This window comes from Arachis duranensis, chromosome 3 (assembly GCF_000817695.3).
Source record: "Arachis duranensis cultivar V14167 chromosome 3, aradu.V14167.gnm2.J7QH, whole genome shotgun sequence".
Lineage (NCBI taxonomy): Eukaryota > Viridiplantae > Streptophyta > Magnoliopsida > Fabales > Fabaceae > Arachis > Arachis duranensis.
The window spans coordinates 102985101-102990353 of NC_029774.3; positions in this window are offsets into that span (position 1 = coordinate 102985101).

Consider the following 5253-nt stretch of genomic DNA (forward strand, 5'->3'; position numbering starts at 1 on the left):
TAGTCCCCGAAAGAGACCTGACAAAGGTCCAAGAAAGAGGATTACAGAAATAACTGAAAGGGGGACCAACGCAAAAGAACCACCAAGAAACAAGTTGGACCCATAAGTCACAACCTCAAGAGGATCCAAGCTACAAAATAAAGAATCCGAGGAGGTCGAGATACAAGATTTCAAACATAAGTAGAAAACTGAAAAGCTATCTCTATTACTCCACAAAAATTATAAGGCCCCGGAACAGCGCCATCAACACCTGCTAAAGATAGCGAGCTACTTTTTGTTTTTCAAAATAAAACAAAGCAAACCGTCAACAAAACAAACAAAAGTTTTACAAAGCCCACAAGCCGGGCCAACTACATAAATATTTAGAAAGAGACCAGCAAGCATCAGGAGCCTTCTGGGCATCATCAGGACAAGGAGAAGAAGGACGAGTCTGAACAGGCACGGCATCTATAGTTCCATCCTCCCAGTTCAGAACTTGGCAATCCGAATCAGGTGCAACCGGAAGAACAGAAGAGGTCGACACTTTGGCAGAGGACACAGGAGGAGGATCAGCATCATCATCACCCTCGTCATCAGGGACAATCTTGCCATCTCTAACAACATTGTCTAAACTGAAAAGGGTGAGATCGGCCTCGGGAGCAATAACCCGAACTTGCTCCTTCAAGTTCTCGTAAGCAGAAGTCACGCTGCCGACAAGATAACCTTGGAGTTCAGAATAATCCTCCCGAGCACTGTCCAACTCCCCCCTCAGATGCATCACCTCCCGATAAGTTGTAACATAACTATCCTTATGCATCAGGGCTGTGTCCTTGGCCAACCTCAAAGAAGCCACCAGTGAAAGGGAACTCGCCTTCTCATTCTCTAGATCCTTCTCCAACTTGGTCACCTTTGATTCAAGTTCCTCCTTCAGCCCCTTCATCCGGTTGAACTCCTGCTTCGCCTCCTCCATAAAGGCTTTGGTGGCATGAAGAGGAAGATTCTAAGCAGTCCGATGTATAGCAGCCGACATAAACGCCATTTGTACATGACTTCGGGCCATAAATTCCAAATGGTGGAGGATAGACACATCGTCCATCGAAAGGGAACCATAGGGAGCAATTTGCTGGTCCACAAATTCAATGGCATTAAAATCAGGAGCATTGAGGTCAAAAGGCTCAGCGGTCTTTCGTTTTTTATTAGGAGGAGCACCAGAAGAAACAGCAGAGGTAGGATGGGGATCTACCAAGCGGACCCGAGGTGTTGGGATCACCTTCTTCACTTCGGGGGAACTCGGCACTGATAGCTTCTCACGCACTTGGGAGGACCCCTCCCCAGCCGCCTTGGCAGCAATGTTTCTAGCAGCAATAGCCTTCTGTGCCCTCTTAAAAGCTCTCATAGATTCGTTATTCCTCATTGCCTCTGCAAATAAAACAGAAAGTTAAATTACAAATCGGACAAGTTGGAAAGGACAAGCTACAAGCAACATAAACAGAATAAAAAGGGAAACACAAAATACCCAGCTCAATTTGAAGAAGAGAGGGATTGATTAGAAATTTCTTTGTGTCGAGATGGGGAGGTTGCCCCCAGTGTTCTTCCAAGACAGTCACAAAGGCTTGCTCAGCCTCATCCAACATCTCCCACGTATATCGGGACAAGTTCATAGTTCTTCTCATCACATGGATTACTACAGACCCTATGAAACTGCCTAAGCTGCACGCAAAACTCGGAATCAACCAAGGAGACACACATAAGGACCATTGAGTCCACCCAATCAGCCATTCAGGAACCCGGGAAGGCATCTCTACAACGTTATTGCGAGAAGACATGAGGTCAACTAAATCCTACAATAAGAAAAGAAGAGTGGATTACTAAAAAAGCATCTCGGACAAGGGGCAAAAATAACTCGACGGACGAACAAAAAAGGAAAACCCCAAGATTCAAACCAAAATCCTGGGACATCCTTTGGAGGCAATAGCAAAGCAAGGATTCAAGAAATTTCTACAGCTTACGCCCCGGCACTCATCAGAAAGAAAACAAAGTCCTAAAAGAAACAAAGGAAGTAAAAACAAAAGACACAAAGTCACCACCTTCCTACAGTCTACCGGCAAAAAGCATTATCAAACATCAAAAATTCCAAGCAGAAAATCACCAAAGACGCAAAACTTTTTCAAAGATCAAGCAAGAAATCATCATCAAAGGCGCAACCAGAAGCGGCGAAAACATGCAAAGGCCCTAAGAAAAGATTCAAAAGACTCGCACCAAAAAACGAAGAAAATTCCAGAACACACAAACAATTAGACATGGTAAAAACAGAAAGATCCCAACTTTCTCTGAGCAAAATTCAAACTTTCTACCGATATATAAAGGGAACAGAGGAAGAAAAATCGAAGCTGGAGAAATAGAAGAAAAACCTCGAAGTGGAAGAATGCAAAGACAGAAGGAGAAAATCTGGAATCAGCCCTCTTCCGAAAACGTAGTAGCAGAACAGGCGTCGCAAAGAAGAAACTACAAACTCTGGGCAAGAAAGAGAAAGTGAGAGAGTAAAGGGAGAAGTTATGAAAAAGAGCAAAGAAGAGAAACCGTTTTTGAGAAAATCAAAATAAAAGCCAAAAGAAAAAACGGGGCAATTAATACCAATTAATGAAGGTATTAAACCCCCCACGTTCCCAAGAACAAAGCGCTGGTATAAAAGCGTGTTCTTTTAGAAAAAAACGTTCTACATTCAAAAATCTACAAAAGAAGAAATCGACAAAATGCTTAAACTCGGTTTCACTAAAAAGGACCGACGTCAAAAGACTCGACCTCAAACAAGAAAACCGAGCTCAAGCAGGGGCACTGTTCATACCCTGGGTCGAGCTGACCGACCCGGGATGTTCAGCGACAAAGCGACCGACCTCTTCAGGTCAGACTATTCGACCTCTTCTCAAAGAGCTCGACCAAATCGACAAGAAAGCCCAATAAAGGGCCCAAATAGAGGAACACGACCCAAATCCAGAGGCAATCCCAGCCTGCAGAGATAAAGGCGGTTCCGTTGAAGATAAGCTGGCCTCACCCAAAGATAAGATAAGATAAGATAACTAACTTATCTTATCTAGAAAGGTCACTTCTCACCATTATAAATACACTGGAACACCCAGGTATAACTCATACTCTGATTCTACTCAATACCTGCTTAATACCCTTGCTAACTTAAGCATCGGAGTTCCTTGCAGGTACCCCCCCACCCTTCGGTGATAAAGGATCAGCAGCACTCTCAGTTCCACAAGTCGGACACACCAGCTCCGGCCGCCATTCACCTGCCAGACACGTCGGCTCCGACCAACACAGAAGATCTCGTCCAAGATCGACCTACAGTTTCAGGTAACCCTTGGAACACTAACAATGGAAGATAAAAGGTAAGGTTATTTGGGTAAGTGAGCTAATTGAAACAATGGCCTCAATCATATAAGTGCATTCATACACAAAACAATAGACATAAAGAATCAAACAAATCAAATATTACAACCATAGGAAGAGAATAATACACACAAGAATGAAAGTAAGTGGTTATATGATGTAACCACACAATTAGGCTCAAAATTCACATGCTTGTGTTCTTAGTTCAAAAACCATATTTCAAAAAAATTCTTTCAAGCAAGTTCAACTATAAAAAATTTTTCAAATTGGTAGGGTGTCCTAAAAATAGTTTCTTGGAAAAGAAGTCATCACCCTAACCAAGTAGTCCTAACATAAAAAGAAGTAGTAAAATATGAACAAATTCTAACTAACATGCAACCTATCATGCAATGCAACAACTAATCTAACAAAGAAAACTAAGAATTGGTGTTAAAAGAAAATTGTTACCCATAGAAGTCGGTCGGATGACCTCCCCACACTTGAAGATTGCACCGTTCTTGGTGCATGCAAAGAAGAGCAAGGTGGATGGGTTGCTACAACTGATGAGTTTCTTCAAAAAGCTGTGCAGATGAACTTGTTTGTGGCCCCATTTTAAAGCTTTTACTTTCCCTCTCGGTGGCCAACCTAAAAGGAGAGAAAAAGAAAGAAAATCAAGCCTACAATAAAGATGTCAAAGCAAATAGAACATAGGCGGGGGCTAATGCCAAATAAGAGTATGGTTCTCAACTATATGGTAGCTACAACATGTGAGTGAGAAAACAATGTAAGCTAAGGCATATCAACTAATACTTAATGCAAGAGTAATATCAAAACATAAGTAAATGTCATGAAGAGCATGTTCAGCATCAAGTTCAAACAAGAAAGAGTGGGTCATGAATAAAATTGAAAGTCCATGTTGATGAGCGGATAATTTATACGCTATTTGTCATTGTTTTTAGGTAGTTTTTAGTATGATCTAGTTACTTTTAGGGATGTTTTCATTAGTTTTTATGCTAAATTCACATTTACGGACTTTACTATAAGTTTGTGTGTTTTTCTATGATTTCAGGTAATTTCTGGCTGAAATTGAGGGACCTGAGCAAAACTCTGATAGAAGGCTAACAAAGGACTGCAGATGCTGTTGGATTCTGACCTCCCTGCACTCGAAATGGATTTTCTGGAGCTACAAAACTCCAAATGGCGCGCTTTCAACGGCGTTGGAAAGTAGACATCCAGAGATTTCCAGAAATATTTAATAGTTCATACTTTATTCGAGATTTGATGATGTAAACTGGCACACAACACCAGCTCTATGCTGCATTCTGGAGTCAAACGCCAGAAACACATCACGAACCAGAGTTGAACGCCAAAAACACGTTACAACTTGGCGTTCAACTCCAAGATAAGCCTCAGCTCGTGTAAAGATCAAGCTCAGCCCAAACATACACCAAGTGGGCCCCGGAAGTGGATTTATGCATCAATTACTTACTTTTGTAAACCTTGGTAGCTAGTTTGGTATAAATAGAACTTTTTACTAGTGTATTAGATGTCTTGGATTGTATTTTTTGATCTTTTGATCATGTTTGGGGGCTGGCCATTCCGCCATGCCAGAACCTACATCACTTATGTATTTTCAACGGTGGAGTTTCTACACACCATAGATTAAGGGTGTGGAGCTCTGCTGTACCTCAAGTTTTAATGCAATTACTACTATTTTCTATTCAATTCAGCTATTCCTGTTCTAAGATATTCGTTGCACTTCAACATGATGAATGTGATGATCCGTGACACGCATCATCATTCTCACCTATGAACGCCTGACTGACAACCACTTCCGTTCTACTTTAGACCGGGCGCATATCTCTTGGATTCCTTAATCAGAATCTTCGTGGTATAAGC